This window comes from Cupressus sempervirens, chromosome 9, assembly GCF_028749045.1.
Source record: "Cupressus sempervirens isolate cs-2001-9-10 chromosome 9, ASM2874904v1, whole genome shotgun sequence".
NCBI classification, from domain to species: domain Eukaryota; kingdom Viridiplantae; phylum Streptophyta; class Pinopsida; order Cupressales; family Cupressaceae; genus Cupressus; species Cupressus sempervirens.
The window spans coordinates 679,170,066-679,183,849 of record NC_143126.1 but is presented as its reverse complement, the minus strand read 5'-3'; positions in this window follow the sequence as shown (position 1 = coordinate 679,183,849).

Below are 13,784 nucleotides of genomic sequence, written 5' to 3'. Positions count from 1 at the left end.
CTTATGATGGATGTGATAGGATTGAAGTTAGGATGGAAAAAGCTGAAGGGGCTAGGGAGATGGATGATAGCTGGGATGGTTGGCTGAAGCTGCAGGAGATAAGTCTATGGTGTGAGATGGAAGATGGAGGGTGGAGGATAGGTGGATAGATTGGAAGATGGAGTTGGATGTCAAGAGATGACCAAAAGCATGAGGGTGATAGGCTAAGCTGGGGATGCCGGGATTACGCATGATGCTTGTTTGCCAAGTTTTCATCATGGTACTTGTCCAAGGTGCTTGAATTGCAAAGTTTTCACCAGTGGACACTTTATTTTTCTTTATTGTTTTTTGACTTTTTGACTTTCGACTTAGCTGGAATGATTTTGGCTTTCTTCAGCTATTTTTGGCTCAGAGATGTTGGTAGGATGGATGAAAAAGGATTGGATTGAACAAGTGGAATGGTGGGTGGGAGTTTGATAGATAATGGATGCAAAGACATAAGGCTTATGGGTAAATGGATGAGGAAAATGGAAAGATCATCATTGGCACACACCTTGAGAGGTGATAAAGTAGTGGGAAAGATGGTTTTGATCGAGGTTGAGGAGAAAATGGAGGAAGAGAAAGATAAGGACTAAAAGTAGAGTTGGAAGGTGGAGGATGGGAAATTTAGGATAAGAAGCATATGGACTAAAAGTGGATTGGGGGGATGAAGGATGCTTATATGGGGATTTGGATGAAGGATGGATGGATGAGGCTTTTTGAGTATCATGAATGGATGCCAATTGAGATTTTTCTTTGAGATGCATTTCTTTTATGAGCATCTTGGGTATCCACATGATTTTTGACTTTTTTAGCTTGGGCTTTTGTGGCCTCTTGACTTTTTCTTTGATTGGGATTAATTGTTTCTTGTTTTGAACATGTATTTTAGAAGGGACATGTTGAGACTTGGATTTTTTTGGATTTTTGGATTTATGCTTTTGTATTTTGGCATCCAATATGCTTCTATTAGCCATGGGATTGGAACAAGAGCATGGAGGAGATGGAGGGATAATTGATGGAGTGATAGGGTTTAAAGGTTGGAAGGGATTCAAGGGTGAGTGCCTTTGATGATCTAGCTGGTGGATTTGAGGGGATGGAAGGATAGATTGGAACATAGGATATGGATGGATATAATTGCCCAAAATGGATGGAGGGAAGGAAGGATATGGGCCCAAAATAGATGGAGGGGATAAAGGATTCATATTAGGTATGTAAGGACCCAAAATGGATGGAAAGGGTGTGGGATTTAGATAAGGGATATATGGACCCAAAATGGAGAGTTGGAGATAAGGAGTAGGATGAGGGCCCAAAATAGATGCGGAATAAGATGGATGGGAACTTTGGGGTGGAGATGGAAGGACTTGGGACCATGCAGGAATAGCGGGGATACCAACATCTAGAAATACATTTTCATTTCTTTTTTCAATATGATGTTCGTTATTGGGAACACAAGATGTGAGTCCATTACTAGCTGAAGGAGTTGGAGCTTCGGATATGATAATTAGTTCTTTTTCAATGGATCTATCATCATGGATTATGGGAGATGTATGATCATGAAGCAGAGGAGATGGGAGGATAGGATCTTGAGTTGGGTGGGCTAAGGGAAAGGGATCTTGAGATGGAGTAAGTAAGATGGTAAGATTTAGATATGGAGGGGATGGTAAAAGTGGATCATGTAGGGGAATAAGTGGGATGGCAGGATCTGCTATTCTGCCGGAGGATATTTCAACATGCTTTTGGACAAGATCTTGATAGGAATGGATGGGAGTGGATGCAGGAGGTTCATTATATGGGATTTGGATAATGCTTGGAGGAGGAGATGTGGATGGGATTTGGAGCGATTAGATGGGTGGTGGGAATTTGATGCTTGCAGGAAGTGGAAGGATTTTAAGCAACTTGATGGATGCTATGGGGATGATAGCTATGGGAGATGGGGGTGATATTATAGATGGGGAAGCTTCATCACTAACTACTTCACATGGTTGGATTAGATGACATGGCTTATCGATTGTTGGAGGTAGCTTTTCTTGTATTTCATCTAGGAGATTCCTTGGAGACTCATGTTTCAGAGGTGGAGGTGGTGGATTGACAGGAATAGCTAGTGTGATGGGGGTGTAAGATTGGAAGCTTGTTTGATTGGGTGATCGAGGAGAAGCTGGGATATCAGATGGCATGACTAGATAGTTTGGAAGAATATGTGGATTTTGGGGGATGCTTGGGGGAATGTTTCTAAGGCTTTCAATATACTCGTCATAGTCAACAAGATTTTCATCATCATTGGAATAGGAGGTTGCAGGAGCAAGGATAATACGACCGAACACATCATGATAGGTTTTGGATTTCATGTTTTGATGATGAGTCGGATGGGGATGGGGTCTTGCATATGGATGAACATGGAAGCTCATGGTTGGATTTGGATTAAATGCAGATTTTGGATTGGTTAATGAAGGATTTCCTAGGGAGAGTCAAAGCTGTATGACAGACCTAAGGAGGATTTGCTAGAGATTTTTGGCTTTCCTGTGGATGGAAGACTTCAAGGGCATGCTGTCAAAAAGTGAGAGTTTTACTTTCTTGTGTGCTAGATTTTCTGGTGGCTGTGTCAACTTGAGGATAGACTAATGATCCTATGGGCATGACACAAGATTGACCACTTGTGGATCCCAACCTTTAGCTCAATGTGATGAGGGATAACAAGTGACAAAGCTAGATTACCCTAGATAAAGCTCTGTCAAAGGGATAACCTTGGTGAGGCTGGTGGATTGGTCGGATTGATTGGATAGAAAATTCTAGCAAAATGACAACAACTCTCTACAAGCTTGGGTGTGATTTTGGATTAGGTTGCTAGCTGGCTGGGGGGATGATTTGGATGGACTTTGGATTTGGGATTGTTCTAAAGAAAGGAACTAGATAGATTCAGTTGCAGCGGGGGAGCAAGCACGTCAAACACACCAACATCCTAGGAAGCTTTCTACAAGGATGAAATTTGTTATAGCTAGGGAGTCCTCGATATACGCAAGGTACGTGAGGCCCAAATCCGTAGATGAAACTAAAAAGATGTCACACAGCCGAGAGGAGCGGTAACCCACTTCTCCTCTTTCACTTCTCAAGGGTATAAAGTTCCTTGAGGCTTAGCCCGAGTGACAAAATCTTGATTCCAAGAGAGGTGTCTTTGGATTCACCTCCCAATCTTTATACTCCGCCAGAACGCTGGAGTTGAGGTCATCCCAAGGGGTGATGAAATCCCCAAGCAGGCCTCCTAAAAAGTGTAAAACAAGACCACATACATGATCTTGGGCTTTAAAAGACACACGTTCATTCCAATTGATGATTTAGATCTTGTAAGCTATGATTGAAGACACTTGTGATTATGGCATACAGTGTTCATTCCAATTTGACAACGTCGTTAGCATAATGGAAGTCGAGAGATCGTCAACATAAGAAATGTGAGCGTCATTGAAAATGCATCAAAACCATGCGATGTTCATTGATTGTTAGGCATTCAAGATTGAGTGTGAGTTTGTTTTAAGCCCAAAACAAAGATGTGTGACACTCGATTGCCAAGCGCATGCCCGGAGGCCCTCCACGTCAAGATTTGTCCAATTTTTATGCCCAAATGAAATGTGTACGAGATTAATGCGCATTCAAGGAATTTTCTAACTTAGAAAAACCACTAAAGACCCAAGTGAGTGGAGTTTGATCTTTGTGGAGCACTTAACACCCTCTTAGGTAGACCCATCCCCATAGATGGCGCTGAGATTGCAACCAATAGTTAAATTTATGGGTGATTAAAGAGGGTGAGTCCAACTACAAACTCACTTAAAGCATCTTTATTTGGTTTTTATAATTTAGGAAGTTCCTAGAATGTAGATTCTTTTTATGCCCCAAAAGATGAAGTGTGAGATATTGTAATGATTAATTGACCTTTTGCATTCAAGATTGGATTTTTTGTTTTAATCATGCATTCATAAAAATAAAAAAACTTGATTTTAATCCATGGCACTCAAGAGTGATTTTAGCAACATGCATTCAAAGACAAGTGATTAAACATTCAAGTTTTTTCCTTTGAGCATTCAAGATTGAGATTTTGTGTGTTTTTTTAAGAACTTTGAAGTGCTTTGTTTTAACCTTAGATCATTCAAGATTTTTTTGAACTCAAAAGTGAAAATGACTCTTTGGACTTTGATTTTCATTCAATATTTTTTGTTCTAGTTTGCATATTTTAAGCCCAAAAATGATATTCCTACGTTGTTTTGATGCATGAAAAACCTAAGCAACATTCAAGATTTTGCAACAAGACATTTGTTTGGAACAAATAACAAAGTTTTTAGGACAATTTTTGGCAACCATTTATGACTCTTAGTTTTCATGAGATTTTTAAAAGAACTTTAAAATATTTGCAAATGAGGTTCATTTTATCCTTGACTGATGCTTTGAGTTTGATTTAGATTTTAGTGTGCACTTAATGTTGATTTTGAACCTTTTGAAATGGAAACTTGAAGTTCTTTTTAAATTCCCAAAAATGAAGTGTTCCTAACTTTGCATGAATGCATCAAAAACCTTGATGTTGCAAGGATGCAAATGATTGGATTGGTTTAGTTTCACTTGTTAAAAGATTTTATTCTTTTTTTTTGCAAATTTTTAATTTTTAATTTTTAATGGATTTAAGTATGATTTGGGGGTTCATTTTAAGCACTAAAAAGAAGTGTGTGATTTTTCTTCCTTAAAAAAAAATGGCCAAGATCTCCCACAAGAAGAAGAAGAAGAAGTAGATGGAATAAGAAGAATATAGACAAGAAGAGGAAGAAGAAATCCAAGTGCTTTGTCCACCTATAAGCTTGAAAAATCTATAAAAACTATGAGATAGACTATGAGTTCCTTTGTCTTCTTCATGCTTATGTGGACCTACAAAACCAATTTATACAATCCTACCAATCACAAAAATAAGCAAAATTAGTCAAAATTAGCAAATGACATACAAAACTTGACTAAAAAAGCTAATGAAGATGACCCATGTAGGGTCCCACCGGGCGTGCCAAAATGTATATGAGCAATGTTAGTATGCTAATAGAAACCAAATTTAAATAAAGATTCTACAAACTAAACAAAATTCATAAACTTCAAGATAGACTAAGATGAGCTCTCAATTGAGAATATGAGCCATTAATGGGATCTCTCAATGAGAAGCTCTCTTGTTGAGTAGCTTTGTCTAAATAGATAGGATGTATGCTCAAGCTTTATGCTTTCAAAAAGGGCTTCAAATGGAGTTGGAATTTGGGTGTGAGTGTATGGTTTTGATGTAAAATAGCTTCTTAAAATGGCATTATGACTTTACTTCATGGATTGTGTTATTTTGCAAAGGGGAAGGATCCAATTTATAGGCAAGAGGCTTGAGGGATTGAGGGCTAAGATGCAAGGATGGGAAAAAGCTCATGGAGGGCTCAGATTGCATGAGAAGAGAGCACATGGATTGTGCTTCCTTACAGCCAATCAAGGAGTGACACATGTCACATGGTGAGAGGATGGAGGAAAGGGGAAGGATGAGTCAACAAAGGAGGCTCAAGGGATAAAATCTTCATAAAGACCCTCATAATGGCTTGTAAGAGCAATAAAAGGGCTTGGAAGAGTCATTTATGGCCTAGTGGGCTTCATAAAGTTTTATGGTTGAGATATTTTGAGGGAGATGAGAGCAATTTCGACTTGGGCTTGATTAGGAGGGTTTTAAGCTTGCTTAGGCTTGTGCAAATGATTAGAGGATGGATTAGGATGGTTTAGGATTAGCTTAGGGATAGGAAAGTGGATGGCATTTAATGAGGGTGGGTGAAGGAGGAGATATTTGTTAACTTTGGCTTGGGTTAGGAAGTTTTAACTCATGTTTAGGGAATGTGACAAGGTTAGGAGGGGATTAGGATTAGTTTTAAAGACATCTTCTAGAAGAGTCTAGACTTTGGATGAGGATAAAGACTTTCTAGAATAGTCTAGAATTTCCTAGGATGAGGATGAAGACCTTCTAGAAGAGTCTAGAACTTCTTAGGATGAGGATAAATTAGATTTTTAAGAAATAAATAAAGTTTTATTTATTTCAAGGGTTTGGGTTGAGGAGATATTTATTAAAACTTTTTTAATAAACATGACGATTAATATTTAATCTTAATTAAATATTTTGAGTTGGGATTAGGGGTAGGAAATGATGGGATTAGCCTTTAATCAAAATTAAAGAAGGATTAGAAGATTTTGGAAGAGGTTAGTGGTCTTAAGGAAATTGGCCAAGTTTTGGGCAAAAAATAATTTTTTTAATTTATTTTGGGTTTTTTGGTCAATTTATTAATTAAATAATTAATAAATAAGGAAATAATGTTTAAATAAGATTTAAACATTTTTGGGAGGGATTCCTTAATTAAATATTTTTAATTAAGATAAAGGGATTTAATGGCATAAAAATAAATTAATTAATTAATAAATGATGATGTCATTAGAAATTTTTCAGAAAATAAAAATACTTTATTTTCTAAAGGTTTTTAGGTGTCTACATGTACCATTTGATGATGAAGAGAATTAATTTTAAGAAATGAAAGTTATAGTCAAGTATATCAACCAAAATTCCATAGTATCAATTTTTAGATTCTTGAGGATGTAAGTCATTTCTAGATGAAACATTGGTCACTTGGAAGACTACACTTATCCCAAAATCACAAGTTCTCTTTGTGTCATCTAAATCTTGGTGCATAATTTATATCCATTGCATAACATAGAGTTGTGGTGTTTCACCTACAATAAAATCAAACATGTATAATTTATTGCATCATGAGTTCAAAAACATATGGTTGATTAACAAACTTATAAGTACCTGCAGATCTCTTAAACCATATGCTAAATGTATTTCCTTTTGTGTAACATTGGGATCTCCATTAAAATGAGTTTTTTAAACTAATGAAGACACAGATTCCTATTTTAATCTATGACTAAAATGTTGACATCATTCAATCCATACTGTCATCTAATCTTTGATTGTTTGCAATAAACAAATGTATTGCATCCCACTCTTTACCAGTTGTACAAAAGTAAATAGATGACTTACTTGTAACAAATTTATTTTGAAGATTAAGAATTAATTAACTACAAGACATCTCAAAATTTATTACCTTTCACTTTCCAAAATCTACCGTTCCCCACCAAGTACTCCCCTTCAAATTTTTTAATGGAGTCAACATCCCAAATGTAATCTATATGGGTTGTTGCTACAAGATTAGGAAGATATTAACATAAACCATCATCTAGTATACCATATACCTCTCAATCATAGCACCCTCAAGATGTACTCTTTTTTGAACTAAACTCTTCAAAAATTTCAAGTATCTCTCAACCATCCACATTGACCTAGGTTGTATAGATCCACACAATTCAGTCTCCTCAACTTGGTGTATGAGGTAGTGTTCTTGTGCATTGAAAAATATTGAAGGTAAACATTGTTGCATTTCACACAGTAGTAGATGAATTCTTTCCTTCCAATATTTTTTATCTTCTTTATGGATTTCTTTACATGACAACCACCTATAAGGGATTCAAGACACAAAAACATATAAATACGAGACTTTACAATATATTACTTGTTTGATATATTTAAAAAATGTCACTTCTTACCTCATGTATTTTCCAAATCATATATCACTTGTTTGATATTATTGTTGAAATTATTTGGGAGTGATAGGGGTAGCACATACTGCAAAAATTATCAATTGATCATTTCATTATTTTCTAACATGATACAATGAAAATTGAATGCAGTTTCACAAATATATTATAAATACTAAAGGCTATGACTTACCTTGATGAAGGTATGCAAATCATGCATTTTCAGCCCCAGACCAAATTCACCTTTCTTTGATATAACATTGCTTGCATTTGTAGCCAATCCTATAGAAAATTAATTTTTTTGTATTACTTCTTTTATGGCATTACTTTGTTGCTCTATTAATAAACAAGGAAGGGCACTTGCATTAATCCGGTCTCCATTGCTATTTGATTCAATGATATTTTTCATTGAATGATTGGAATCATGAATTTCACTACAACTTTTGGTAAGTGTCTATATTAAGTTTCCAATATTTTCCATAGTGTTTATGTTACATTCTTTCCAATATGCATAGTATCAAAAAAATGCACAATTTGTAGCTGCTTGTGGAAGGGTAGCCTACTAAATTCTCTGGGATAACATTTTAGTCCCTTTGGAAGGTGGTCAATACTGATGCCTTGCTAATCTTGAATTCTATTATATTCCAACTTCCATAGGTGAGGAGTCATTCTTCATGGCTTTGATGTAGTCTCTTCTTTCCCGTTGAAAAGATTTTTTTTTTGCACTTTGATACTTATGATTTTTGTTGAGGAAGTGCCTATACTCATCAAACACCTACTTTCTTAAACTTTTAGAATGACAAGATTTCATCTTTGGACCACACATTGGACATGTAATTTTTCCCTTTGTTTGAAGACCTACAAGATAACATTACAATTGGATTAAATATGTTCATTTCTAGAATTAGTATTATCACGTAGAACTAGATTTTAGCATAACATACCACAAAAATGTGTCAACCTTGGGACATCATCAATTATCCACACAAGCATTGCATGGAATTGAAATTTCTTTTGTCCAATTGGTCTAGAGATGTCATACATAGTGAAATTATTCTATAACACCAACAACTCGTCGATAAGAGGCATAATATATACATTCATATCTTTCACTTAGTACTTACGTAGTTGAATGAACAACATCAATTAATTATTGTGGAAGGAACATAATGTGATCCCTATTTATTGGCATCCATGGAGGAAGGTTATTTTTTATAACAAAAAAAGGCCACACTAAGTAAATGGATCTCATCTCTCCAAATGGATTGACAATGTTAGTTGTCAGAGAAATCTTGAGATTTTGAGCTTCTTCTTTAAAGTGCGGTCGCTTTCATCTAGGTCCATAAAAATGAACCATCTACAAGCATTTGAATAATGTCATCTTGACTTCTACTATGTGCATTGTAATCCATAAATTGTGCCAAGCTACTATACCAGAATAATCATTTAAGATGTGGAATAATGGGGATGTAACAAAGAACCTTGTGAGGCACCTTTTTTATCACTTTATCATCTTGATATCTGCTCATATGGCATTTGGGGCATTTTGTTGCATTTTTTTGTTCTTTATGATAAATTACATGATCTTAAGGACAAGCATCCCTTGATTGATACTCCATTCTATATGTTTCATAGTGGTACATAATTCTTAGTATGAGTAAGGGAGAACATTTGATGGTGGTAACGAATAATCACCTATCAATCTACAACAAAAAATATAAGTCATTAGTATAAACAATCTTAATGGTACATATTTCAAATTTTATATATTATAATGATGTATATCACAAACCTTAGCATATGTGACATTGTTATGTTGGATAAACCATTCATAACCTTCAAATTCACCAACAACAATACAATAGAGAGAAGAGTTGATTGGGATCCTTGGTAAAGGGTCATTTTTTCCTTCTCAAGTAGAGATATATCATGGATGACCTCAATGTCATCCTCATCATAATCATCATCATCAACAATAGGAGCAACAACACTAATACCAAATGTCTCATGGATCAATGTAATCATACCATCATCCTCAAATGTGTTTTTTGGTACATGATCAACATCTTCCATAGTATCATAATCTTCTCCTTGTTAGGATTAAACCATGGATAGAAAAAATAATTACATGAAAATATAACCAATAATAGAAAATAATAGATCACACAGAAAAGAACACAAGGCACCAAGATTTAATGTGGTTCACCCAATCCCTCGGCTACGTCCACCAAATAGCAAGTCTGATCTTATTACAGTCTAGTGATTACAACTTGATTACAATCTGTAATCCCTTACAACTGAATACCACTGCAATAACCAATTTCACATCACAACATAATGAAAAATACCTAACCCTAAGCCCTTTTATATATGTAATTTTATGTCACTTTAGGGTTACAACATGTCGGCCATATGTCAACCACAATGTCGGGCACGACCCAAATTTTATTTTGAATGCTTCCAAGTGCCTTTTTATCCAAAAGATCCCATTCATCATTTGACATAGATCCCTAATTCTTGGATTTTCCTTCCAATGGCTTCCATAAATCCTTCTGTTAAAGATAATCTTCCATTTGCATCTTCCATAACTGGAAGTTCTACTCATTAAACCTATCAACCCTCAACTTACCCTCGTCTGCCATTGCTCCTACTCAACTGTGAGACTCCCACTTAACCATGAGACATTCCTATAGAGGATAACTGAAAGACAACCTCACTCTGATACCACATGTTAGGATTAAACCATGGATAGAAAAAATAATTACATGCGAATATAACCAATAACAGAAAATAATAGATCACACAGAAAAGAATACAAGGCACCAATATTTAACATGGCTCACCCAATCCCTAGGCTACATCCACCAAACAACAAGTTTGATCTTATTACAATCCAGTGATTACAACTTGATTACAATCTGTAATCCCTTACAGCTCAATACCATCGCAAGAACCAATTTTGCATCACAATATAATGAAAAATACCTAACCCTAAGCTCTTTTATACAAGTAATTTTATGCTGCTTTAGGGTTACAACATGTCAACCATATGTTGGCCACAACATCAGCCATACGTCGGCCATGGTCCAAAGAATTTATGAAGTATGTACAGTACTTTCCTGATCAATCACCACAATCTAACACCCCTTCAATACTCACACCTCCATATTCACACCTCCATGTTCCTATGAGATGTGTTGCTCCATATCATGTACTACCCTAGGGAGATCAACCTATATAAAAATGGTGACAATCAACCCCCCATTCTACGGTTCATATGTATATTAATTGTGAAAACAATATAACAAATAGCTTACCAATGGATAATAATCAAACCCTCCTTTAGTGTGACCATTCTCCCTACAATGTCTCTTAGATGTTTTGATTTTGATTCTTCTTATCTATAAGGCATTACAACTCTTGCCACTAGTAAATTTTAACTTTTTTTCAACCAAAATTGATCAAATTTTTGGCTCATATTGGTCAAAATGTTGACCAATAGTTTCATCACAATTTTTGTGGTCAAAATTTTGACCAAGCTTTTCTAATCATCAAAATTTTGACCAAGTTTGGTTGAAAATATCACATTACAATTTTTTTAAAAATAATAATAATACTTGGTCAAAAATTTGACCAATTGTCATCCTTGATTGACCAGGATGCCAAACCCATGATGACATCCTTGTTGATGACTTGGTCAAAAATTCAACCAAGTTTGGTCAAAATTTAGACCAAGTCATACCAACATTAGTCAAATTTTTGACCAACTTTCTTTGTTTGAAAAAAAAAAAGAAAATTAGATTGAAGTTGATTTTAGAAAAAGTGAGATTTATCCTTGATATGGAGCCTCCTATGGATGTCACTAGACTTAACTCTTTCTTGGACACATTAAGTACTCCTAAAATTTTATTAAGAACTTTTCATAAAAATCCTATTGGTTGGATAAATTGACTCGAAATGGAAAGCCATATGCATGGGAGATTGCACAAGAAGAGGCCTCCAAAGAGCTCAAATAAGGCCTCTCCTTGTGCAATCTCCCATGTGTATGGATTTCTATTTCGAGTCAACTTATCCAACCAATAGGATTTTTATGAAAAGTTCTTAATGAAATTCTAGAAGTACCCAATGTGTCCAAGAAAGAGTTAAGTCCAGTGACATCCATAGGGGGCTCCATATCAAGGATAAATCTCTTTTTTCTTGGAATCATCTTCAATCCAAAAATCTTACACAAAGTGTTTTTCTCACTTGGGAAATTATTATGCCAAATTCACAATATTGTGGTAGTTATTTAGTTTTCAATGGTTATATGTTTATTTTCTTTTCATATATTTTGTATTTATTTTGCACATACTTGCATGATATATGGTCAAGTATATCTTATTCAGATTTGCAGTAGAAAGATTGATTTTTGGGTGAATATGGAAGACTTATAGGCTTATACCTAGCCATACAAATCCATCATCTACTAGAAGGCCTTTCTAGTAGGACGTAGAGTTTAAAAAGTAAGTAGTTCATACTTCAACTATTTGAATGAAGTTGCATCATATTAACAAATGGAATTGAATAAAGTATTATATGTTTGGCATGGTTCAATTCAATGTTCATCATTTTGATAAGAATTTATGGAGTTTGGTAATTGCATTAGATACATCATTCTAAACCAAAAGTTAACCTTTTGTTGTGATGTAGAGCCTAATCAGACTGAAATATTTATTAAGTGCAATTTTCCTCTAGATTATTTCTATAGGGGTTTGGGGGTAGCTCCCTAGGTGCACTCCCTATTGCAATACAAGGTGAGGTCGAGGGGCAATACCCCTGCAAGGGTTTTCGAGGGCAACACCCCCAAAGTCAAAAATGCCCTTATATTGTAAAAGGTGTCTACTACTATTTTCCTATTATTCTAGCCCTAATTTTGTAAGCAACAAAATCTTGTATAAAAAGCTTAGGGTTAGGAATTTCATTATGAATGGTGATATTGTAGCTTCTTGTGGCGGTATTGAGTTGTAAGAGATTACAGACTATAATCAGGTTGTAATCACTGGATAATAATAATATTGGATTTGTTGTTAATGGATGTAGCCCAAGGATTGGGTGAGCCACATTAAATCTTGTTGGCTTGTGTTCTCTTTTATGTGATCTACTATTTTTTGGTATTGGTTATATTTTCATGTAACTTTTATTTTTGTCTGAGGTTAATCCTAACACCTTTTTCCTGTCATTTCACTACATAAGAAATTTTATTGCATTCTAACATTATTGTAGTCACAAAAAGTTTAATGTCAAAATTTATCTCTCTCATATTTAGTTTGTATGATAATTGTTTGTTTTAGTGTCTACCAGCTTATTTACATAGTGTGGATCATCTATATGCATTCAAAAGTTTAAAATATTTGCATCTACATTATGGTTCTTTATGAAAACACCTTAGTAACAATTTAAGAGCATTTAAAACACATTTGACATCATTTCAAACAATCATTAATGGACTAAAACATTGAAACAACATGTAGAAAGATTGCTTGCAATGTATTTAAGGAAGTTCCTTGAGTCTCTAATTTTGAGGTGAATTTGGCAAGGGATCTTTTAGTGGTATAAGTGTGTGATCTTTCCAATATGTATGCTAAAGAGAACCTTCATAACTTCCTCATCACATGGGGATTCACTATTCTCCATATCAATATGTAGATCACTTCTAGGCTTTTCCTATTAAGAGGAAGTAAAATGATATTTCAATCAGGATAGAATAATCTTGATCAAATATTTCAGTTCAAACATCAAAAGAAAAAAATATTTGAGCTTTATAGCAAGATACAACCATAGGATAATAAACAGAAAACTACATCCATTTTCATAATATTATATTTTCTCAATACACTCAGAACAATATTAAGGCTTTACAATATTTAAGCACATATCTACAAACTCCAAAGTAGGAGTAGAAATACCATGCAAATTAAAAAACCAAGTTAAAACTTACCATGAAGGAAAGAAGTCCTATTAGAATGTTGCACCCATGTGTTCAGAATAAACAATAATAAGTTGATTATCGTATTGGCACATAAATAAATTGTACTTGATTCCCCAAATCAAATATGTACAAAATTCATGTGAACATAATCATTTAATAATATTGAATC